The 26,401-nt window shown below is 42.2% G+C and overlaps 1 protein-coding gene across 2 annotated transcripts in view; it reads right to left on the bottom strand.

Moving 5' to 3' along the window:
• Nucleotides 1–25,500, bottom strand: part of NDP (norrin cystine knot growth factor NDP) — a 34,921-nt gene extending 9,421 nt beyond the window's left edge. Inside the window, exons 1-4 of one of the 2 annotated variants that reach the window (XM_069872797.1) lie at nucleotides 25,388–25,500; nucleotides 22,537–22,647; nucleotides 9,809–9,855; nucleotides 8,782–9,063 (exon numbers count right to left, since the gene is read on the bottom strand). The gene's annotated coding sequence lies outside the window, so the exon portion shown is untranslated. Of the gene's footprint in view, nucleotides 1–8,781; nucleotides 9,064–9,808; nucleotides 10,695–22,536; nucleotides 22,648–25,387 lie in introns of those variants that run through there. The other variant, XM_069872786.1, reaches the window with a different exon arrangement.
• Between the last annotated feature and the right edge of the window lie 901 nt (nucleotides 25,501–26,401).

Raw genomic sequence — 26,401 nt, 5'->3', positions numbered from 1 at the left:
CTTGCCTATTTAAAGACCTGATGTGTGCCCTTATTGCCTTATACAAGCCTCTTTCAGAACTGTTTTCTAGTTTGCTGTAGATACTCTAAACAGACACTCATCTCCCAAACAGGCTGAAGTTACAAAGCCTCCCCACCAGAGTGCTTGATGATTTGTGTATTGCTTTATAGCTTGCTCAAACACTTTTGTGAGAGGAGTGCAAAGCAGTGAGAAACACTTCCAGAGTTCCTCTAAGTTGGAAGTCAGGACTTGTCGAGCCGAAGTGGCACACAAAGTCTCAAGCTGAGAAGAAATGTAATTAGGGTTGTTCTATGTGTTAGACATTTTTAAAAGCCTTTTTTGGGTTTCAAACTATTATCCATGTGCCTAAGTAGGAGAGGAAAAATGACGTGACTATGGATTTAATAGGCAATATATTTGTTTCCTGGAGCTTGATCTATGACCTGTGTGTGTTTTTCTCAAGCAGACGTTTTTCAGTGGGTACGGCATTAAAAAAATTCTGTCTTTGCAGTATAAGGATCTTAAACAATACTAAAGACTTCGGATCTCAGATATACCTATGCAGACTCATTCATGTCAATAAATATCCTTCCAAACATTATATCAGGGTAAGAGAGAAATCTCTCGGTCATGGGAGCTGGGACAGACTCCTCCCCAGGAGTGAACTGTGCTACTCTGGTTCATGCAGACAATGCCCAAGGATTAGCTAACAGAAGTGATGCACTTTTTTTTTTTTACACATATTTAACCTTTTACCTACATTCCTATTCTTCTTTATAAAGAGACTGACCAAAACACGCTTCTTGGCAAGTTCTCTCTCCAACATAGTTAATCAGTATTACACACCCAATAATCCCCTCTCTGTCCAAATAAATTTACTTGACATTGGAAGGTCTCATCTCACGTAATATGACATCCAGGGATTCCCGTTTCCCACTCTTTCTGTCCCACTGTTAATTTTGTTCTATATCTTTCTATGATTTTGATCAGTATGATTTAATACAGTGAGAGAAATCTGGAGTCCTGGCTCTGTTTTTAAATGCTTATCTTTCTAGTTTTCTTCAGGAAATAATTGGATGACATAGAGTCTGCCTCATGAAAACACTCTGAGAAAGCTGGGAAGAAGGAGGGATAATTGTGAGAAAAGGAAGATGTCTGTACCTTGTTTAGAATAAGCACAGCGTAGTATAAAAAGTATTTTATTAACACTTTCACAGTCTTTTGAAATTGCCATAACACTTCTCTGGTTAAGAAATGTAGCGGGCTTCAGTAGCAAAAATTTGAAAGAAGAAAAAAGTACTTTTATCACTTATTTGTTAGTAAAAAGAGAGATCACAGATGTAAATGTGATCCCTCTTTTGTGAAAAACCTGTATACAGTTATTGACAGACATATTGGCAAAACAAGTGTGTAGATATAGGAAGCAGGACTGAGGACAACACTAGGTTATTTGTACTTCCCAGTATATTCTGACATACGTATGTGAAGCATAAAGATATATTTTTCGAGTACATATGCCATATATAATTGAGATATATGAAAAAAATTATCACAGGGACATTTCAAAACACAGAAGTTAGTGTGTAGGTTTTTGATTTGCAAAAAAATGTTTAAGTATTTTCACTTGAGTACATCACCACGATGAAGTATGTTGACAGCCATTTTCCATTTCCTGCCAATATTGTGTAATGGCATTTCACTTTAAATTAGCATTCTTTCAATTTTTTTTAGAAGGGTTGCATTGCTTTTGAAATGCTGTCCGAATTATAAAATCCTAGACAGTACATGACATCAGGAGTGACCCATGTATCTTCCAGGCTACCCTTCTTTCCAAAACCAGAAGCAAGTACACCTGCAATCATTAATCATCATAGCTGTACTTATAATGACATTTTATTTCATTTGGAAAACAAACATTTTTATCAAAATCAGCAATTTCACATAGAATTTCTTTTCTTTTATTTAAGATGGGGTTTCCTCAGTTTCTTTTCATTTGAAAAACTGTGGTAAACAGCTCATCTGCCAAGCTAACAAAAAGGAAGCTAAAATGTTTCCTCCTTACAGTATCCTGTAGAGAAAAAGATGGAAAGGTGACTTCATATTCTCAGACTGAGAATTGGCTACAAAAATATTTGGCTTAGCTGCGGATGAAAACCAGTACTTAAATTTTTTTTCGGAATTCACTGATGTGGGCATTACATGTTGTTAGAAATAGGTTTCTAGTGCCCTTCCCATATAAATAGTTTTCAGGAATTCATAGAGACATAACATGCTAAAAGCCCTTAGAGGTGTTACCTAAAAACTGCAGGGAAATTAGAAATCATCCCCAAAAACAACTGTAGGAATATGCTGTCCAAGACTATATTGCACATGGACATAGGGGCAGAGCAAAGGTTATTTTTTCCAACTTTATGCTGTTATTAACTGCTTTTTTGAATGCTGAAATAAAGATTTCTTATCACAGTCTTAGTATCATTTTAAGAGTGATGAAGGTTAATCTCTTGTTTTGCTTTAAGGACAGAAGAAAATTCCATCATCTGGAATTATTTAGCCAGTCACTTTGTGAGAACATAAACAGAAATTCCCTTTTTGCTATGTATCTCAGAAAAAATAAAGAGCTGAGCAATTCTCCAAAGACCTATTGGATCTGCACCACTTTACCCTGGAAGGTAGGAAAGGAGCAATGGAAAAGCTAATTTATGTTGTACTTCTATTTAGCTGTTCCCTGCCCCTGAGCCCCCAGAATTAGACTGCACGTATGTTCAGCTTGGCTTTCATTTGCTGTGCATTTTCCGTGTTTGAGACTCTTGCCTGACAATGAGGGTACAATTCAAGTCACTCAATGCCTTTTACATTTTGGAAGCTGCCAAAATCCCATTGGAGCAGCAGCGTGTATATATAACTAAGCCTGGCCTTGCATGCTGTGCATATTTAGTAAACACAATTACTTGGATTCTACCATGTGGTTCCCTCATTCTGAATTTGTTATGTAAACAGAAGAGTTACAAGACTACTCAGTTTCTCCAAACTCCAGCCCTAAAAAAGTGTCACATACATATGTGTGTGCGTGTTGTTTGCCGCTGCTCTCCTGAAAAAAAATTCCTCAAAGATTTTAATGAGACCAAAATGGAATTCTCAAAATCTTTCTCTAACCTGGAAAAGTTGAGGCCAGAAGGGCGAGTATTTGAGGGTTTTGCACTCCGAGATCTGGACTGGAATGGAAACAACTGTGTTGACCGAAAAGGGCCATGAAAGGGAGTAGGGATGGGAAGGCAAGGAGGAGTGATCTATGCTGGAGACGATCTCCAGTACCTAAGCCCAGGGCATGGGGCAGCACTGCCCATGGCAACCCATCACCCAGATTTCTGAATAACAGATCTGTGCTTTTAGGAAACTTGGGGAACCATTGTTTCTGCTCCTGAAATGAATTGCTAGGATCTCAGCTGGGTGATTGGCTGTATATAGAGCTGCCCCACATTCATACACATTTCATGGCTGGACTGTCCTTTTGCTGGGGCCACCCTTGTGAATGGGTAATCCTCTCCCAAAGCCACGTGTTGTTCTGCATGCCCACAGCTCAAGTCTTACTCTAAGGTGTCTGCTGGGAAACTAAAGCCCCCCTGGCGTGGCTTTCTAGCCCTGTGGTTGGTATGCATGGCATGGTCTGTTCCCAGGCATCCTCCAGCCTCCACAACCCTCATTTGGCATTCGGCCCATGCAACAACCAGCACCATGCCCATGAACCACTTGGAAAGCACTGTGTCCCGTGGGACAAAGATCATACAAGTGATTATCTGAGCAAGTCAGGAGAACAGTTTATCTGGTAGGAGAGATGATCTAAGACTCTGCGCCTCATCCTTCTTTCTGTTGAATCAACTCAGAGGCTTTATCAGCTCCAGTGCATGTTCTGGCTCTGTAAATAAATGGAACTGTCTCCTCCTTATTTTACTGTGGCCATTTCTATTCCAGCAGTGAAGTAGCTGGTCTCATATATGTGCTATCAAAATCCTCAGTCTGCTTTGTGACCACCTTTCAAAACACCTGATAAAGCCACCAAGCAGCAATGTGGCAGCTGGGAAGCAGCAGGTGAACACAGAGAACTCCAGTTGTTTATGAAATGCCTCCATGCAGTATTTTAACAGGCTTCTTCCCCTCCTCAGTCAGGGTAAATACCAAACTACATATTTTAAGTAAGCTTCTAACAGGTCTAAATAAGAGAAATGCTTCCCTGAGGCCTCATTGTGCTAAATCAGCATTTGCCCCACTGACATCCAGTTGTGCAGAAGCTTGGTGGGCAAGAGGAGGGGGGAAGGAAAATAGTAGCAGAAAAGAGAACAAGCTCAAAAGAGGGGATTTAAGCCTTTCATCTGGGTGTCCACAGAATAGAAGCACATCTTAGGTTGTGCTCTCCTACCTCCTGCCAGTCAGCAACTGCAGAGCATTGTCCAATAAAAAAAAAACACCAAGAAGAGAAAACAGGCACTACCTCTGAGCAGTCGAAATATCAAACATGCTGATGGTAGTTGGGAGAAATTCCTGCACATCATTTTCTGCTGTGAGGCTTTGTTAAGTCTTTTAATATTTCAGAAAAGTACCTGTGACTTTTAGAAGATTAAAAAAATAGGAAGACTGTGGTATTTGAAACATAAGAAACAACATAGTACTTACAGCAAGTATAATGGAAGGTACTGCTGTAAACACCTCTGGGAGCATCATCATACATGGGACTGGTTCCCTGGGCTTGGATGGGGTGTCTCAGGCAAGGCCCCCATAAGTGTTCATGCGGCAGGGACCTGGTACATGAGGTGGAACAAATTAAGCTGAACAGCACTTGAGCTGGCTGAGCTTCCTTCCCCTTTTGAAGTTTTGAAGAGTATTTCCAGTCCTTCAGGTACTTAGGAGAAGGGGAGCTAACAGTGCCTTCCAGCTAGGCAATTGAAATAACAAACTCTAGTGGGTACTGCAAGCTGGTGCCTTGCCAGCAGACAGGCACAGGCTAACATGGAGAAAAGGTTTTATTACATTCACAAAGAATAACTGCTGGTGGACAAAAGAGCGCTTGTATATTTATTCTTTCCTTTTCCTGCTTCTAGGAAACTTTAAATAGCTTGATTAGGGGGATGCATGGGATCTCTCTCTAATGAGCTAGTAGAGCCTTTTGATGGCAAGGTGTTGCCAACCTTGGATTCTTTCGTTATTCTTGTGTCTTGCTGAATATCAGAGTAGTCATGAGGCTGAGGTGGGAACTGAGAGGAATACATTTTTCACCTTGCTCATCAAGAGGGTGCTGGATGAGATCTCTCCTCAGTGAAGCACCGGGTGCAGAGCTGAGCTGCCCATCCCATTCAGGAGGCAAACCAGCAAGGGTGGCTGCTGGCTAAAGTGCAAGTATTCCCAGCAAAGCGTTAGCTATAGGATTTGCTTCAGTAATTACCTCTACTTTAGTCTTATGACCCAACATGAGGCAAAATGACTCTTGGCCAAATGACAAGTTGCTGAGAGTTCTAGGGCATTCGGGCATGTGTCCTTTACCTGCTGGAGTGTTACAAGCAGGTGGGTGGGGTTTGTTCTCTATCTTTTACTGTATTGCTTGCTTGATGATAAGAGGTTGATTTAATGTATTTTCCAAAGAACTCAAAGGGCTGTCGTTATAAATAGGTGGAGAGGTAGGAATGAGTTTCTTATTCTTTAATGCTAAGTAAAGACATCCTGGCACCAGGACCAGCAGAGTGGGCTATGTATGCTGGAGATAGTTGACCACTGAAAGGGATTTCCTCTCTTTTCTGACCCTAGTGACAAAATCCTCTCTTCCTTTATACACAGGCAAAATTTGTATCATCATCCATATACCTCAGCCTCTGATAAATGGGGAACAAATATTTGGCTCATAGTAACAATTTTATGTCTTCTAACCAGAGGAACAGCGTTCCCCTAGGTCCCACTCTCTTTGAGTCGTGCTGCTATGACAGTAATGTGATTGTCACTGCCATGGTATGCTTAACCTTTGCCAAACCAGAGCTGAGGCATTAACTTAGATCCTCAATGCACATGCCTTAAAGGGAAATATAACCTGTGCCGCCTCCACACTGCCGGATCGCCACAGTTTGCAGCTCAGTAATGATAAGCTCATAAATGTAAGAAGTGTAAGCTGTAACAATGATTGATGCAAATAGAAAAATAACAAAGAGAAGCTGAAAAATATCAGTGTGGTGGAATTCCTGGGAGCGGTGTCTCCGTGGCATCAGCAGGCCACTACCCTGACATCAGAAGAAAGGCTACATTCGTCTGTGATAGAAAGCATCTCTGTGCCATGACATGAAATTCCAGCAAACAGGACAAGGACTGATGGTGTCTGGAAGTGACAGTGCCACTGCTACCCGGATAATAGTCTGAATTAGATTATGTGAAAAAAGAAGGAATATATAGACGACCAGCTGCTCAAAGGCTTACTACAACCTTGCTTTTATTGTTCTGCTAAGTTAGAGGTGGGGCATCAGAGGGATTCTTAACATACCACTACTGAGAAATTTTAATATGTTCCACACTGACACATATAAAAAGGAAATAACAGCTGATCGTACTCGGCAGAGACTGCAGCATCTCTTCATATGCATGCACAGAAGCATGGATAAAGTGGGGTGCTCTTGGCGAGGGAGACTTGTGCAAATGAACTAACCTGACCCAACTAAATCTTTCTCCTGCCATTGAGTTGACTTTCAACAAAAGGGCCATCCAGCAAGAAGCAAGACAGCAGGAAAAACAGGTGATCTGGGCATGGCTATTCTACCCATCCCGATATACTGAGATGTGGAGAAGGGCAGGGGAGCTAAGAGGCTGCACATTTAACACTGATGAAAAGAAACATATGTTTACACGAACGACAATGATCCAGTGGAACAAGATATCACAGAGGGCAAAAGTTTAGCCAGGCTCAGCAAAAGGACTTGTTCAGTATGGGAGGGGTACAGTTGTAAGGGTTTTATTTTTAAAGAGATTTTGGAAGCATTACAAACTTTCAGGACTCTAGGGGTTCTGTTGATAGGGTTGGGGAAAAATCCTTCCCCACAGAAACTTACCCGGTAGCTGCAGGGTCTCTGTCTTTCTTTGATGTGGCCACTTCCAGCCACACTCAAGAGGTGCATTACTCAAATAACATGGGTCTGTGGTGTGGTCTCATGTAGCAAAACTCATAGAGACAAGTCTCTCCACATACTCAGCAGGACATTAGAGGCAGAATAATTAGTAGTGTTTGTAATACAACTATGTTAAATTTATAATTGTAATAGGGATAGAGTGGGGGGAAGGAAGTTTTTTTCTTTTATTTTCAGTTAAAAAAATAATCTGCCACTTATTGCAAAACAAATACCTCAGTGGCTTCATGCAAGCTTTGCACCATAGAGAGCCAATTCCCTTTGAGGTCCAAGAACAATATTGAACACTGCCGAGTGCACCTGAGAGCAGACAAGCCAGCAAGGGGGCGTAGCAAGAGGACCCCAGGGGAAATGAGGAATGAAGCTGACTTCAGGAGGACTCCTGTCAAATGTGTCACCATAGGCATTGATGCCAACCCCCTAGGAGGTGGCTCACTCTTCTCCCACCTGGGCAAAACGATTGCAGTTCTGGCAACTCAAGCAAGCAAGAACATACAGATGCTATCGCAAGCCTTGATGGCCCATGAGGGATTGTTCCTGTGGGGCAGGTGGCTTTTGTGGTGATCAACCATGTGTAGATATCACTACTGCAAACAGTACACAAGACCGTCCATAATAAGTATCCTACTCTGCAATGGGAAATCATCAGTGTACAGGCATCTGATCAAAACCAGCTGCTGCACAAGCCCAGGAAACCTATATGGGACACCTTGAGGTAGAGATCTGAGCTTGTAACTAGAGTAATCAGCTGCAGCCCCTGATTGTACCCCTTCACAAAATCAAATTGCATTTTATTTTGTAAGTAAGTCTGAAATACCTATTCCTTCCACATTCACTTTTAACTGGAAAATCTTAAAACATCTTCTTATAATAGCAGTGTTGCAAATAAGATTTCATTATTCCAGCAAAAGCATGACAATGTACATGTAAGTCACTCTTATTCAAGCTGATAATTACTCACCAAATAGTTCTATTAACATTGAGGAAATTATTCATGTGTACAACTGCTCACAGATATGACTAAAGACCCAGAACCCAAACAAAAGTGAGCACCATTATTAAATCAAAAGGAAAAAAATAGAGGTCCTAAAATATAGATGTTCTTTTAAGGAGGGACAAATAACAACACTGTGATTATTACATCTGCATTTATTCATCCCACCAGGCAGCTGCATTGCTTCTGTTAGAAAATAACTTTGCAACAAGGAACTGGTTTAAAGTGAATTTGTCCCCACTGTTGGTTTTAAATTATTGTTTATCTGTCCTTTGCGTCTTTAAAGAGTTGCAGGAACTGTAACAAGTTACTTGTCATGCTGCCCGTCCCAGGCAGAAACAAATAAGATCTGTTATGGGAAGGCTATGGGAGAAAATTAAATGAACTTGAGGGGTAGGATAAGAAATCTACCTGACAGTCCCACAGGAGTCAGTACATATTCACTGTCATACAATTTCAGATTTACCACAAGAAAATTACCCCCTTAAAACACATTCTGTGTGAGCCAGCTTTACTGACATTACAGCAATTAGCTAACAAAGTACTGAGATTGCTCTTTACATGGTTCATCTTTGTTATTGTGATTTTCACTACTAGACCCATTAATTTGAACTTTTATAGGTTGAATTCACTTACCTGAATCCTATCAGGGATATGAGGCTTTCTTCCTCATCTGGGCTCTCTCGGGGCAGCGTCCGTTCCCACGCCTCATAACAGTGAAACTCTTCTTTTGTCCCAAAGGCACAGATGCTCGTGCCTCTGACGCTGATACACAGCAAAATGATCTGCCAGCACACAAGGGCAGCCTCCCTCTCTCCTTCAGCAGGCAGTATGGGGTCCTGCAGCATCCTCCCATGTCAGCTACCGGCTGCAGAGCCACACTGCATTACGTGTTGCGCTGATGGGGTTGGCTACCTACTAAATATACCCCTTGGAGTTACAGCAAAGGCAAACACCATGGCTTTCCTCATAGCTTTCAGCCAATCGAAAGTGTATATAAAATCTGCCCTAATCCGTAACCAGTGCTATCCAGTTCATAGTAAATCTTCCCAGAAGTTTGGATAAATAATAATGTGCAAATTAAGAATGCTCCTGTGAAGCATGACACACAATGCTAGAAATAAATGCTGCCTGTTGTTTCAAATTATTCTAAGCACTCCAGCAGATGACTGGCAAGAGAACAGCATGCATAAGTAGTGATAAAAGTAAACAGCCCAGCTTTAAACTAGCAGGCTTGCCTGTGTTCATAGAGCCCTATTGTAATGGGACAAAGAGGGCGCTGGCGATACCAGCTCTCTCTTGATGAATTCAGGGCAGAGTCCAGCATGTCCATTCACTCCAAATGAGCAGATACACAACTAGGACCAGCACAGAGCTACAGACATGAGCCCAGCGTCGCCACAAGAAAATATTTTTAACCAAGTAGTTCAGAAGCACACTGGGCTACCTATTTGACTCTCTACAGGCATCCGTCAGACAGGAGATAAAATTTAAAGTTACAAGGATGAGAAGGAGACATACGTCTCCTTGTGTCGACTCCACATCAACACATTTTAATTTAAAAAATCATACAAGGAAAGCATGCATCTGTCAGATACAGAGATTAAACACTCGAGTCCATATAATATTCAAAATTGGGAGGAATCTCTTTTTTCTTGCTTACCTCTGGAAAATGCACTGCTCTTTCCTCCCCTCAAAGCCTTCAGAGAGCTAAAAAAGAGGTCCTGTTACTTCCAAATGCTTTTGTTCTTCTGTCCTTCTGTCACATGGCTTGCCTTTTATATTTGCTACACACAAAAGTTAGGGCTGTTGTTTAAGTCAGGGAGAGAGAGAGAGGGAATGTCAAATGGAAAAGTGCCATTGCAGTCATATATCAATCAGGGCAGCGGCAGCAGCAGCTCACTGGCAAATGGGAATTCCACAGAAATGTGAAGCTCTTGTTATCTGAGAAATCACGAAACACCACCAGCCAAGCTCCCCTCTGCTGGGACTTATTATTATTGGCAAGTCAGGAGATAGAAGGAAATGTAGGTGCTTTTTTGTTGTTATTATTGTTTCAGATCTGGAGACACATACGCTGTGGTGTGTGCAAGCCAAGGGAATAGAAATCTTGAACAACGTTCCTTCCCAAACAAATGCACTGTGTGCAAGATTAAGCAAATCACTGAGAAGCAAGGTAACAGTGTTAAGTGAAGAATCTGAAAGTAACAACTTAAAAAAATATTATATCTTCCCTTGGAAAACATCCATAGAAAAACTACTTTTTCCCTGGATTGCTCATTAATCTACTCTTTTCCAGCAGGTTTTCCCATTTTTTTTTCTTTTTAACTGTGATTGACCTCAGACATCCTTAATTCAAGCTGCGCTGCTTCACTACGATTGGTCCCCTAAATCACCTGACATTCCTGGGCTCTCCAGTTGGGTGAGCAGACAAGCATTTTCTGTATAGATACTTGTCTGTAAATCTGCAGTTCTGATGATTCAGATAACCTGCCCCGAAATTCCTCTCAAATAAACTCAGAAGTTTGATTACAGAAGCTATTTAGGATTTCAAACAAACATTATCTTACCACTTTACCCACCTTCCTCTGAAGAATGCCAGGTTTAAAAACGGTTATCCTTCAAACCCTTTATATAAACATTAAATCATATATGCAAAACTTCCTTGAGGGGCTGAAGGCAGACCCCATCCACTGGAAAATCCCACTTGCAACAAGCACATTGCTGCTTTGGATGCACCAAGCCCTCTTTTCCTCTTCCACGAAGAGAATTTTCACTCCCCTCTGAAGGTCCCACTAATCATCCTGCAGCATTAGGGGAAGCACAGACCTTAGCCATTTAATTAAAAAATAGGTGACATAGCTGGCCATTCACAAGCTGGATCTGTTTAGAGGCACTGGCCAGCAGATGGACAGGGTCCTGTGTCGATTGTGTTTGAACTCTAAAGGAAAGTTGGTATTTGATGGATGATGTTATTAGCGAAATGTCTTATGTGGTATAAGATCAAAGAACAGATGGGAATTATGCCTTAAAAATAGAATAATCTAAAAGAGGAACGGCTTGTAGATGAGTAAGCATCATGGAAACAATAAAGGAGACATTCTTTGGCTTGCTTTATGGCAGAGCCAGGTTTGGCTGGTGGGATCAACAAATGATCCACTTAGGACCAAGATTCTCAGGATGTGAGTTTTGCTGCTTATTTTTTCCCCTCATTTTCAGTGTTTATGTTGTACTGCCTCTTAAGGCAACCCTAGGTTTCTCTCACCAACTCTAAGTGTACCAGCTCTCTGCCCCCCTTGCTGATGCCACCAAAATTGCCTAAGCTAGATGATGGCAGAGATCACCAGCATCTTTGTTTTCCTGTAACTGCAGTCACTGATGCTCTGGTATTACACTTACCTTAAACAAACAGACTACACATAACAATGTTTTTAAATTTAGCCAACATCCTCTTTTAAAATTAAAGCTCTTAGCCCTTTGGTCATTGTGCTGTCAGGTTTTCTCTCTTTTTCCATAGGCAAGGAAGTACCTCACACACTCCAGTTGCTTACACTAAGGATCTGCCATGTGCAAGACAAAGGCCTGGCTAAGTAGTCCCTGGATTAAATCCTCTGGGAGACAGTAGATATACTACTCATGGTCCTTACTGAACATGATGCTTAAGTTTTTTACGGGTTCAGCTTAGGTTTTTTATCTTTGCATCACCTACAGATGACAATGTCAGTATTAATTGTTTGTTGGGCTCTAGGCATATTTTAAATACTGAACATCTATCAACAATACCTCAAGGAGGGGTATTTTTGTGAAATAATGCTCAGCAGTTTCCTACCATAGCTACAAATTCCTAATACAGGAAAATCTGCAGATGTGGACTAAAAAGTTTTCATAAACTAGAAGTGGCTTTCCATTTTTTACCTTCAGCTTCAAGACCATGTTTGGCGGTAAGTAAAAGTTAATTGTCAGTTAATTTACCTCACAAGCTGGTAACTTATAAACTGACGCTCTCGTTTGTGGCCTTCTGAATGAACTTACATGTGATCACAAGCACAAAAGTAGAAGCATCAAACACAGCCTCCCCCCACCTCAAAAACACCACAGCTCATAACTTTTTCATAGCTGTTCATAAATCTTCAACTTCTCTCAACCACTGTGACTTAATCCCACCCATAAAACCAGGCATTTTAAAGAAACAAATAAAAGTGGAAAGCACAGGAGCTCAGAGCTCAGTTTTCAAAGACAAGTAGACACCTGAGACGATCCCAGATATTAGGTAAGATTTCCAGAAGATCTTAGGTACCCTGCTCCCATCAGTTCTGTTCTGAGTTCCCTTTAGAGGGGGTTTATCTCACTTAACATTAGTTTCCTGAAAACTAAATTTAGGCTCTTCCAGCAGCAAATGGAGAGTTTCCATCCTGAACTAACTTCAGTTCAGGGCAGTTTCAGAGTCACATCAATAACAGTTCTCTCTCTGTGAACAACCAAAGGTATTTTCCTAGCTCAGTTGAACTAAATACCTTTTTTTTTTTTTAAATAGATAAAATCATGTGAGGCAAATCCCTCCCTCAGAGACTCAGGCTGTAATTTTGAAAAGATGGAGATCTACCTCTTCTCCAAGTTCTACCAGCTTCTCTGGTTCCAAACACATGAAATGCATTGCAGACCTGCAACCCTAATTCACGGGTTTTCTTCTTTCACCACTGTATGACCTATAAGACTCATGTTTGTCCTCAGAAAAGCATTGTACTGTCATTACCTGTAATTCAATGGGTCAGAATAGTTTGCCCAGTTGGAATTAATAAGCACTGTGTTGCTTCCTCAGCGGAGCAGGATTTCACGTCTCCATTGTGCACGTAACATAACAGGCACTACTTGGCATCTGTGCTAGTTGTGTCTGCAAAGACCATGAGTGGAGTACACATGCAAGGACAGTTTCTAAGTGTATATATATACTCACGCATGGACATAAACACACACAATAACGCTGCAAGCAGATAGAGGGAGTAGGATGTATAGGAGTATGTTTCAGGGAAGGACAAGGCTTTGTTCCATTATAGACTTGATAAAGAGTGGTTTATATTTGGGACTTGGCTATTAGTAGTCTTTTTGTAGTTGGAAATGTAGGGGAAACTGAAAATACTGCAGTGATAGTGTACAGTAACAAGCAACATAACACTTAAATCATGAATATATACTTCATGCAGGCAACAGGTACCCAGAATTCCTGGAGGAAGTATTTTGTATCATTTTAATAGCGAAGTAAGTATTAGGTAAATAATATATCAAATAAATAAAATAACATGACCAGATACATCATTGCAGGACCAGATGGCTCAGAACCCTGTTCAGGCACTTCATGGCTTTCATCTCTTCTGTCACTCTGTGGTGCATTTGTTTAGATTCATTTTGAAAGGATATTTAAATACCTAAACACATATATTCTTCTGTAACCTAAATGGGCCTCTTCTTTTAGTGTTTTTATGTATCCACAAAGGTGTGTTGTTAAGACAAATTTTCTGGAAATGTTTATTCAGTGCCTTACACATACGTCATTATTACAGCAAGGCCCTTTTTATCTAGGGAATAAGGCTGCTATGGAGAAAACTGTGAAAACTGGGTCTGAACTATTTGCTTATTCATTTCACCACAGAAGTCAGAAAGACATATTGCCTATGGACTACACTCAGACTTTAGGCTGACTTGAAAGTGTGGCTGCGGCAGGATCAGAAGTCGGTTTCCCCCTTGCTCCTTTAGCAATAAGTGGGACCCAGTCACGTCAGGCTCCCCTGCCGTGTGCTGCCTACAAGGTTCAAATGGCATTGGAGTTTTGGTGCTTAAAAAAGACAATCTTGAGAGCCTGACTAGAAAAACAGTATGCCAAGGAGAGATCTTGGACCAACAGTTGCTCAGACATGGCTGTGGGAGAGGGGTGGGAAGCAGTCAGATGAGGGAAGGTTCACATGTGTGATCCGAGTGCATGAAGTTGCTGCTCTGCCCTCCTAACGAGAGTCACTGCCTGCTTGCAGTCACACTCAGGCTCCCCTGCACTCATCGTGGAGCTATGACGAGGTTGTGTCAGACATGTGAAGAAGCCAGCATTCCCACACATTTTTAAGCCTATGTCCCTCATAGTTACCTACTCAGATTTTGCCTCTATATTACTTCCAACTCCCTGATACCTGCATCTCTTGGTGATGTGTCGTGCTCCACCTTGCCTTCTCTCCCTTACACAAAATTTTTAACTGCTTTTAAAGGCCCTATAAGGCTGCTGGCTGAGCAGGGGGCAGTATGTCCTTACTGGATAGCAATCATGTGTTCATCTTGCAGCAAATATTCATCACAGCACACTGCAGCTCCTTGCCTCATCAATCTGCCAAACTGTGGGTTCCTCTGTGTTCTTCTGCAGAACAGCAGTAAGATGCAACACACATGCCTAAGCACCACAGCTCCTTACGTGCCCAAAAGCTTGCCTAGAAACATAGTTTTCTCTGAGGCCTTTACTCTGCTGTTAAAATTGGTTGAAATCGGACAACTGGTTGAAATGTTGATGGGTGAGACCAATATGAGGGCAGACTGACAAAAAGGCAATTCAACCCTATGAGAAAATCATAGAATCATGGAATCACCAGGTTGGAAGAGACCCACTGGTTCATCGAGTCCAACCATTCCTATCAATCACTAAACCATGTCCCTCAGCACCTCATCCACCCGTGCCTTAAACACCTCCAGGGAAGGTGATTCAACCACCTCCCTGGGCAGCCTCTTCCAGTGCCCAATGACCCTTTCTTTGAAAAGTTTTTTCTTAATGTTAAGCCTAAACCTCCCCTGGTGGAGCTTGAGGCCATTTCCTCTTGTCCTGTCCCCTGGCACCTGGGAGAAGGGGCCAGCACCCTCCTCTTCACAACCTCCTCAACTCCCTTAAAACAACTCCCTCATCAATGAAGGAGTAAAGATGTCTTTCTATGTCTTTCTTCTACCTTCAGACTGCTGGAAGGTCAAGGCTTTTTCTCCTAGAAAAGACTGTGGCCACCATGATCGCTGTTCTTATCACCTTTGGAGGGACTGGCTGTACTGCTCTGATCTCCTTTGCCACTATATATCTAATGGAGAAAGGAAAGCTAACATGTTTCTATGAATCTCAGCAATCTGGACCAACACACACTTGTGGGATTTATCTGCCCTTCCTGAAGTCAGATAGCTCACACCCAGCTAGTCTCCCCCTATTATCAGAAGAAACCACAAACAGGTGTTGCCCAAAGGGCTGTTCACTTGCTGATGATAGGATGAGGTAAAATTGTCTTTTGGCAGTACCTATTTATCTCTATTAATAACAAAGAAAGCTAAGAATGTCTAGTTCAGATTTAGTCATCCAGCTGTGGGATGTGTTGGTTAGGGTAGACAAATTGCACTTTTAAGGTTGTTTCAAATTATCTTACAAGCATCTGCTGTAGATACATAATATACCAATATCCATAGTTCTGTGCAGGTCAGTGCTAAATATCTTGCTGTTTTTGCCAAAGTTGCAGGGAAAGTTTTGTGTCAAACATTGTGGGATAATGACACTTGATGTGCAGCGTATAGTTTGTAGTATATTTCTTCCACCCAGTGGAAGAAGGAGTCTCCCTGTAAAGACTTGTAGTCTGTCAAATGCTCACTCAAGTATTAGGAAGTAATTATGATCTGTCTTACAGAATCCCCAAGCCACATCTAAAAGCAGGCTGTATTAACCCCGCTCTCTTGTAGAAAAGAGAAAATCATGCCCCGAGGGTTTCCATTGTGGAGTTTGGAACCTTGGGATACAGCCTACATGTGTTGTCTCTAGCAATTTCTCCCATGCTTCTCCAGCACTTGCATCTCCATCTCCCCTTGCGGGCAATATATGGTGCACCCCAAGTGCCAAAGTTGGTGTCTCTACCCCACCATCCCAAAGCACAATAACATTTCTGCCATTTCAGGTCTCTTGTGTTCTTCAAGAGGTCAGAGTTTGTCAGAAAGTCCTAAACAGCACCCAGCAGCACACTGGCAGTTTTGCCTGAGTACCAACTGGTGGTTAATGTTTCTAAATGTGGTTTAAAGTAGCTTCCTTCAGCCAGGGTCATAACCCTTGTAGCTCGCACATCGCTGAGGGTCAGACTGTAGCTTCTTTTCTAGGACAGTTTGCATGAGAGAAAGAAAACACTTACCAAGGGGGCAGGAGTATCGCCACTCAATTAAGAAGGGCATTGTTGCCTTCCTCTGTATAACATCAAATTAGGTCTGTGATTTGAACAGCATCTCTATAATGACAAAAGCCTTCACATAAATTCACTTAGAGCAGCACAAATGACCTAGCAAGATACAGCCAGATACTAATAATGGCAACCTTATTTTGTTTCATATTCCTGCCAATACATACATGATGTGATTTGCTTGCAGTAAAAATGCAATAAGCAAAGTGAAGGAGACGTATTTATATGCTCTTTACTAGAAAAAATTAAAGCCAATTAATCTGTCTACCACCCAGGCTTCTGTGGTCACTCCCTGTGCAAAACATCATGTTTAAAGAGGAAACACTAAATGAAAGTCAGTCTCAGCTAAACAATTTGGGTCAAAACTGGAGGGCAGTTTGCTGTATGTGAAGTTGCTGAGAAGAAATGCTATTTAGAGCAGGAAATTGGTGATTCATAATTGACATTAACTCCAGTTACCCTCCAATGTGCATGCTGTACTTCATGTGAAATTATGATAAGCTAAGGAAGGCCATCCCCTTGAGCAAGTTCAAGTTAATGTTTAGGAAACCATTTAAGTTATTATTAGGACAAAAGTCATTATGGTGGAATGGTCAGATGCCCAGGCTGCGCCCTCAGCTGTAAAACCTGTGCATTTTAATACCTCTTTGCAGGTAGGTCTTCAGACATATGGTCATTTTGGCCAATTCATAAAATCTCAGCTCCACAAATGTCCCCAGTCAAAACTCCCACCTACTTAACAGGGCCAGAAACATATCCATTTTTGGCAGTCCCTGTAGACAGCTTCCTGGTTGAACCCAAATCCATGCTAGTCTACTTTTACACACACACAGGTCCCTTTGAACCCAGATGAACTCCTGGTGCCCCAGCAATTGGAGGGAGCAGAGCCACAGAGACGTGCCCACACACAGTATGCATAACATATGTTTATGATGGCAGATGCCAAAATTGCAGAAGGTGGCTTGCTGCAATTCAGACCAGAGAAGGAGACAGCCCAGGGGCTGGATCCTGACCTAATGAGAGCCAGCAATGCTCTGATTTTGGTGCCCTGCACTAGGTGCAAATTTGCTACCACCACAACCTGATCCTTGACAGCTGAATGATTTGCCTTCTGGTTCCCACAGCAGAGGAGGAGCTCATTGAAATTCCTTAGAGTACTGCAGCTTATTCAGTCCAAATGAACTTATGAAGTTAATTATTACATCATACTATAAGTCTAGAATAAGAAACTACATAGATCTTGTTATGCATTTTGACGTACATGAAGTTTTGGCACCTGATGTAATTTTTTTATGGAGTTATGGGTTTCTTTCAAGTACAAGTAAGAACTTCTTTCTGATATAGAATATACCTCAAACTGCAAGTCTAAATCAGAGGCAAACTTGGTGTACAGAAGCAGAGTAAAGACTCATATGGTCATAAATTTAAGTACCTTTGAGCCTGAGAAAAGCACTTTAAACTACTGCCTCATTGCTGCCTTTAGAAAAGAGTGATTTGGGTTCCTCCCTACAAGAAAACATGCTCTGCAGTCCTGAGGCTGTGCAGGACCAAGGACCCCATATGTAAAGCAGCCACTCTCCGTGACTGGTCAGATTCCTGGGGCCTGCTGACTGCAGGCGAACCTCAGGACACAGAGGAGTGAGATATCACAGAAAGCCAAAGGGTTCACTGTGAGTCTTGTACTTCACCTAAAAGCTAAAAAAATACATAAGGTGTTTTCAAATAGAAGTTGCAAAAAAGGAAAGTTTACCCTCACCCTGCAGAACCAAAGCTACAGCTTTGGGAGGGGACACTGGCAAGAGCCTCTCTGCAATTGCTGCCTGGGGCAGAGCCTGGAGACCACTGCGGAAAGTAGAATTTACTCTAGAGAAAGGAATTAGGATTTGCCAAGCAACAAAGTGCGCCAGGACGGACTGAGGCTGATGGGCAGAGATTCTGAAAAGAGCCCTAGAGCAGAAGGACAAGCCGAGTCTGTTGTGCTGGGAGACACTGAAAGACCACATCTGATGCACACGCCTTGGCGAGCCACGGCTACACCCAGCATCTGGGAAAAGATGTAAGAATCACAACAGATTACATTCTCTGAGAAAGAATCAGCGTGAACCTACGGTGCACAGCATGGGTGAGGAGAACAGTTACAGCATCATTAGAGGAAAGGGGTATATTGACAGGAGCTGTGAAAAATGCTGTGGCAGAAGATAAAAGGAGAACCGGACCATAGGCAAATGGCAATAATCAATTGTCTGCTGGACAGAGCTGCACAGGCTGATAAGGTGTCTGACAGGGTTAAGAGCACTGAAAGAAAAGCTGCAGAAAGCATGAGGTAGGAAAAGAAAGGGCTCAGAAGGGCTATTCCCCATTGAAGGAGAGAAAGGCATGTGCAAATGGAAGAGAGAGTTCATTACAGTGTCAGGGATTTTTAAAATGTCACATCCTTGATCTCACCCACAGGGTGAATGGACTGGATTCAAAACAATAGTGGAAAAAAGTTGACGGACTCCAGGGAGCAGAGATGGTCTCTGCAAACTGCAAAACAGAGCACAGAAGTACCTCACTCTCCCCATCCCTGCTCCATGGGGGTGCCTGGAGCCTCTTGCTAGGGCGAGGGCTGCAAGTACACTGTTTTGGGAATCAGAGAGATTCCAGGGAGAAAATCTGCTCATGGGGGTACTCTGCCTCCATCTAAAACCTTCTAAAGCTGCTTATCACAAGTTCAGGTAGCATGGCAGGAGAAATCCCTGCCCTCCTTTCTTCATCCAAATCTCTTCCCTGTTGATGCCTACAGTGAATTGCAGCTTTGAGGTCTCACACAAGAGTGAAGAGTCGTGGTGACAACCCATTCAGACAGTGCTGTAGTACCAGAGCCCTTGGACAGGAGTGTTTCTCCACTGTGGCAGGGCAGCACAGACACCAGCCCTAGCTGTGGAGGGCTCCAAAGTACAAGGCTGCTCCCAGGAACAGTCTGCACTAGAGGCTTGGCTGCTCCTCACTGCCAGTGTCCACTGCTGGCCACTGTTGGAGATGTGATGATGGCCAGGTGGATCTCTGCCTGGTGCAGTGCAGCCATGCTTAGAGTTTCACAATTGATGTGGTACCATACATTATAGCACGGCACAGGGTGGCACAATAGTTTACTGAATTATGTGAATCAAATTATTAAGTTTAGGGGTTTGCTTCTTCAGAACAGAACTTCTCAAAATTATTAAAATCAAGCCTTCTGATATTATGGGGTTTTTTTAATTTGTTTGTATGGGGATTTGGGTTGTGGCTTTTTTTTCTGAGATTGTTACATTTTCACAGAACATTTTGTTTGAATTATGCTGTACTTTCTAGAGAAAATGATGCTGTAAGAAAAAATGAAATTATATGTTCTAGAGTTTAATAATAGTAAAATTACAATTCAGATTCTCTGTAGTAGTAAATCAAATCCATTTATTTCGATGCCCTGTTTATAGAGCTCGAGAGGCCAGTTTTATCTATCCATTTTGTAATGGACTGAAGAACACCTTTGTACAGCACAGCAGTCTCAGGCTGCTCATAATACTCAAGCATTGATGTCTCTATATAAGCAGCTTCTTTAATTACCATTGCCAATTCTGATTTTCCAGGTGAAGGCAGCCACTTTGTTAAAAAGCTGAAATCATTTATCACTTGTCACGAAGGAGAGAGTTTGTTGGCGTCCTCCGGTGCAGAGAGACATGCTTTGATCCCAAAGTATTCCATCTATAGTATAGTAAGACAAAACACCACCTGCTATGAAGTTCAGAAGGCTATATAAAATTTGATTTATGTACATTACCATCTTGTCTGACATAGGAGCATTACAGAAAAGAACAAGAAGCAAAAAAAAAGATTTGTAACTGTTTTGTGGCAGGCACAAATATATCTAATTTATGACAGAGAGCTAATAAGATAGTTTCTCTTCCAAATAAACAACTCCTCCCAGGAGCTATGCAGTGATTTCATTTTTATGGCCTTAAATGAAAAGATTGTCTGTAGTCAACAAGTCAACATAATGTTACCAAATAAAAAAATACAAAGACCCAGAAAATCTGATAAACCTGTCTGGTAATTCTGATGCGTACAAAGGACCAGAAATCTAAAAATAAAAAGTAAACCCACCAGTCAACACCTAATTCATTTGCAGATCCTCAGCTGGCAAAACTCCATTGGCAACAATACACGACCACCGCCCCCCAGATGCACAGGAAGGGGCAGGAGCATCATCTGGAGAGACAAGATCTGGTGCTCACCAGCACACATCACCATGTCCAAGTCCCTGTGATGCTCCAGAGTTGCCTTGCAACTGGTGGTGGGTCCCAAAAGCAAACCAAAATCCTGCTGTTCGTCAGCAGTTTTTAGATGGACAAGTGCATTTTGAAAAAAGGGACAGAGGAAAAAAAGTAATTGGTGCTGGAGGAAGCCAGTGAAACAGGCTTGGGTTTGGGGTCTGCGGGGGCAAGGACAGGGCATTCACAGCACCACTTCACACCCACTGTTCTGTATTGGTTCAGGCACAACCCCTCGTGGCACCCAGGGAATCAGGTTCTGCACTTACAACCTTTTATATACACACTGATTCTGTAGAACAGTGTTTTTCAGGCATTGACTGAAGACACATTAAATGCAGTGCCTTGAAGTATTCCCTTGTCCTCCCTCCTGTGTCCCTCAAACTATTTGGCTCTGTATCTAGGGTTAGAGGGCAAAAGTCCATGATAAATAACAAATCCCTGCTTGGCATCATTGCTCAAAGGTAAGACACGGCAGGGTCTCATGAATCTCATTTGGAACATTTCATTCTTGACTTCAACTCATGCAAAAGCGGGGGCATGAATAACTTCTTCAGCCTTTGTGTGGGAAAGCCTGGCTGAAGCATGGTTTGGTGTCATGCTTCACCCATATGAAGGCACGGGGTTCTGGCAGGGTCAGTTCAGAGCATTGCTCCCCCAAAATCTGCCTCCCAGCTTCGGTCTTCATTCCCTGGTGCCCTCCTCTGGGACACGCAGAGGGGCACTGCCACCTACAAAGCGATGAGACAATTTTGGTATCCAGGAACCAAAACCATGTGTGGGAAAGGAGAACGCAAGGAAATGGTTGCAGCAGCTCTGACTTGTGTCAGGAAGCAACGAGCTTTCTCAGCAGGGCGCTTGTCCCACAGCCCAGAAAGGCGCATGGGAAAGGGGCCTGTGCCACTTCCCAATGTGAGTTTGGGATGCCTACGCTGTCCAGCCACCTGCCAAGCGTCAAACACCAGAGACCAGAAAGTGGTCGCCTTCAGAGGGGGCATAGGATCTCGCCATTTTCAAACAGCAGGTCATTTATATATAGGTCTGGAAAGGTGAGTGCATGGCTGGAAGCTTTTGAGAGTCATTGTGTGACTTTTTTAAAATTTGGTCCATCGGTGCTACCATATCACTTCTTTTCCAAAACAAGCTAGAGCCTTTAGATCAAATCAGAGATCACTCTTTTTTCTCCTTTGCAATGTAACTGCAGAGGTTGCACCCACAGATCAATCCAAAGTACAGTTCTCATTTAGATTCAAGTACAGTGCCAGTAACAGTTAGCAAGGGTTACTCAACCCTGCAAAGTCTACTTTATTTCTTGTTTGTTTTCCAAGTGAAGACTATGTTTCAGACCCTTTTTTTGATGGGGAAAAAAGAATCTATCTATTGCTCTTTTCTCATTTTTTCCCCATCTCAATAGTGAAACCCAGCCTTAATGCAGTGATCTCAAAGAAAGTCAAAGTGATTTTTTTTCATGTTAAGAATTTTCCCAGACACTAAATATGTTTAAGTGTAATGTTCCATTTTCTGTTAGTCCTTGTAGTTTAAGTTATCCAAATACTGTTCTGCAAATTTGCTCACAAGAAAAAAATTCCAAGCTGGTGTATTTCCTTTGCCCATTTCTAGTTTTCTATTAAATTTTGAAATTTGTCACTAGAACTTTCTAATACAGGAACAAAAATGATTCAACTTATTGCTGGGTTGGAGAGGAAATTGTTTGGTGGGAAAAGGGCAGGGAAATAGTAAGAGCAAGCAAGGTAAAAAGGCTTGTATTTACTGAACCTCTAACTTTCAAGTGTTCAACCTATAACTGGAATTGCCAGCCAAACTCAACATTTCTACATTTTCTTTTGACATTTTAAGATTAAGTAAACCATGTTTACGTGCGATAGTACCAGCAGACGCTCGACTCTGGTCTCTCCCCACCTCTTCAGGACTTGTCACCAAAGCAATACCATGGAAACCGCACCATGGTGATGGCAGGGAATATGTGCCTGTACAAGAGACCACCGCTATTAACTAATCCCTTGATTTAAGGGAGCATTGACATAATCTCCAACTCTGCTTCCCTTCTATACTGAGTGGTTTCTACAGGTCTGCATGCATGAGTAAACCTTCCTGACAGACATGTGCTTATTATCTCTAGATGTGTATTTTATTTGCCCCCTAAAATTTTAGTAAGGATGCAATTAAGGATACCGGTTAATGGCTGCTGTTTGTTCTATAAAGTAAACATGAATAAATTGACTGTAACTACCAAGATCATAGTGCTTTATTGAGGTGTGATTAGAAAAACAATGAAAGTCTACGTTCTAAAGGTTTCTGAAATGCATCTGAGATTGGCTTGCAACAGTGGCATATTGACATTGCCTTTATTTATCATTTACCATTTGATCCTGCTCCTTGTGGTTCCAAGTTCATTTCAGGAACTTAGCTTGATGGTAAGTGAAAAGAATCTCAAGGCTTTCTTTTCCTGAAGATTCCCATCCTATATGGCAAATGAAAACAAATAGATGCCAGACATGGACAGAGGAAAGAGCAGAAAGGAGGCAGGGATGGAGGGAGAAAGGAAGAAAGAAAGAAAGAAAGAAAAGGAAAGAATGAAAAGGAAGGAAGGGAGGAATGGAAAGAATGAAAGTAAGAAAAGATATGGTAAGCTTTTTTATAACCTTGATTTAACATCCAGTCTGAGCCAAACCTGTTTTATAGAATATGTTTCCTTGGGGTCTTATAATGCAACTACTACAGAGAAACCAGCATGATCTGACACAGCATGAACTATCCAGCAGCCTGCTAAAAATACGAATAGCTCACAATGACAGGAGAATCAAACTGTAACTGCCTGGAATGTGAGATTATAAAATATCACAATCCATATTAAAATTCAATATATCTATTGAAGACGTCAGCAAAGGCACACAGAATATTGTGAAATAGTCAGTGCATTCCCTGCAGCTGCTAACAGTGCCCTTTGGACAAGGCAAGAAGTTGCAAGTTTGAAATAAAAATAAACAAGAAAAAAAGGGGGCTTCTGATATCAATCCAAAGCATTCAGAATTAGAAAATGTAATGGGAAGCAAGTAGTAAAAAGCCAGCCTTGGAGGGGTGAACAAAGGCAACTGTGGCCTGTAACACTGATGTTTCAAAGGCAAAAAGCATGTTACACTTACCCAGGGGATTCTTCAGAAGGTAGTTTGCTGTAAGGCAATGCCCTTGCGAAGTCTGTCCTGGCTAGGGATTGCCGTATTTAAAGGGATTTGCTATCAGAAACTCTCAGATTAGGTGATTCTACATGTACCAAGTTAAATATCAAAGAAAGAACTAGTCAGCCTGCTAGGCTAGCCACTAGGGTTAGTAAAGGTAAGTAATATCACTGAAGTATCCCTATTCAAGTAAGCAGTTAAGCAAATGTTTAGGCTGAGCACATGGCTTAAGAATTTACTCATATACAGAGGCCAGATTAACGAAATTCAACTGCTATTCATCCTGCCACACAAAAGCATCCTCCACAGCATAAATATGAGAGCAAATAAGATAAAAGGAAAGATGAAATAAGAAAAGAGGTGCTACTTGCCTGTGCTATACATTTTGTCTTTTTTATGGAGCCATTTGTAACCATTCCTAAGCATGGTTTATATTAAGACTGGATCACAAATGACACCTACCATGCAGCTGCTTACATCTGGCTCACAGGTGTTTGCCAGGAGCAGATGGATGCCTTAGAGGGACCTTTCAGGACTCAGATGCAGAGCCAGAGAGAAGGAAAGGGAGGGGGGTTTTACTGTTCCCTGTCTCTGTAACCTCCCTATTAAGCCTTCTGTTATGAAATACAAGTCAACTTGAACAGAAAAACTGATTGAAAAACTCTCCTGATTTTCCTTTAGGGTAGTGTGAAGTGCAGTAGTGAATACAAGTAAGAGTTCAGGACAACTTAACTAGGAAAAACAGAGTATTAACAGCACTGCATGGCAATTCAGGTAAAGCCTGCAGCAACAGGAACTCAAGGCACAGCCTTTTGCTGCATTGGGATAGCAGAGTCCATTGTCCTGATAGTGTGTTGTGCCCCAAGGTCCAGAAAAGGGTGAGTTAGACTAAAAAGCTGTCAAATACTCCCAAGTGGATGGTGGTGTAGCTAGTACGCAGACCAAGGAACCTGCCACATAGGCATTAAAACCCCTCCTGTACGATGAAGAGCTCAGCAATTCAGTTCCACGCAGACTGAGCAGCCAGCCCCATTTCTGAAAGTTTGTTCACCATCGTCTGCTCAGAGACCATATGCTAAGTCTGACCCTCAGCAAACCTATCCAAACCTATCTGAGCAGCAGGACTTCTGCCCACCTGATTGTGTATCACATGAGAATTCGAGACCAGTGGCTGCAAGGAGGATGCCTCTTCTTGCCAGCATTCTCCCACCCATCGTAGCAGGAGAGAGAGGAAAGATATAGGGCAGGAGGATGCAGGAGGCAGGACAAGAGGAATGAGCAGGAATTCACTCCTTGTTCTACCAGCCTGGCACATTCAGAGCCAAGGACACCAGCACTTTGGCAGGGAAGTTTTGTTCAGGAGGAACAATGCAACAGACATGGGTGCAACAAAGAGACCTTTGTGAACATGACTGGCCTGTAGCACAAGATAAGGGCTTCTTTTCAGGCTAGTTGCCTGGAATACTGAAGGAGGACAAACAGCTTCCCAAGTCAGGGCAACATTACTGAAAATCCCAGTATATCCTCCTACCTCCCAGCTTGTGCAACTCCTCAGCCATGCAGCATCCTCTTCCTCCGTGGGAGAATTTGAGCTAAAAAGAAGGGGGATGCGGGAGGTCAGGAAGCAGGCGGAACAGGCAGCTCTTTGCATGCGTGCACACGTAGCACTGGCAGACGGAGCCTGGCTGCTGGCGGAGTCCAGTCAGCTGCCTGGCTGCAGAGTTTGGGAAGCCTTGCAGCACACAAAGGTTGCACTGAGACAACAAGCCTGAATTCAGGGCTTTTGCTCTCCTTAGCCAACAACACACACAAAAAAACCCCCATCTTTGGCAGATAAACTGCTTCCAGCTTTCCTGAAGAATTATCTCAAGGCAGAGAAATTATCCTCAACCTCTCCTCACACAGAAAGCTGAGGATTTTTTCCAGGGGCTGGGTAACATGAAGCACCCCAAATCAGCACCCCAGTGAGAGTGCCACAACCTCTCTTAAGAACCTGCAAAATAAAGACACACCACCAAACTCATTCATTTGATCCCTGACCACACCAATTTTTTTTTTTCAATACATGCAGGCCATAGGCATACAATTTAACCCTGAAAATATGAACATCTTTATAATAACTTCACAGAAGATTTTTCTTCTAAATAACTATGCCACCAAGCCTATACTTCAGCCAACATTCAGAAATCACGTGTTCACCATCTGGATTGGAAGCCTGTACTTTGTTTTCAATTCTCATCTCAATTTCAGTAGTCAGCAATGCCATCAAGCTGGCTTTGAAATATTCTTATACATTAGTTTCATGGGCACTGCCATTAGAGAAGTGACACACTAAATCTTCCATGCACATGTACACCTGCAGATCAACACGTGTATCTCCACCGAATCTGAACCATTTAAAACACATTATATTTCTGTGCCTTACAGCAGACTCTCAGGGACCACAAGTGACTCAGAAGAGAGTGATGATGGCACTTACTTGTTTTACTTATCAAAAAACTAACAAAACTGCTCTCAACAGTGAATGAGGATCCAGAAGCTTACT

Source organism: Phaenicophaeus curvirostris, chromosome 1 (genome assembly GCF_032191515.1).
Source record: "Phaenicophaeus curvirostris isolate KB17595 chromosome 1, BPBGC_Pcur_1.0, whole genome shotgun sequence".
In the NCBI taxonomy this organism is placed as follows: Eukaryota; Metazoa; Chordata; class Aves; order Cuculiformes; family Cuculidae; genus Phaenicophaeus; species Phaenicophaeus curvirostris.
This window is presented reverse-complemented; position numbering and strand designations above follow the sequence as displayed.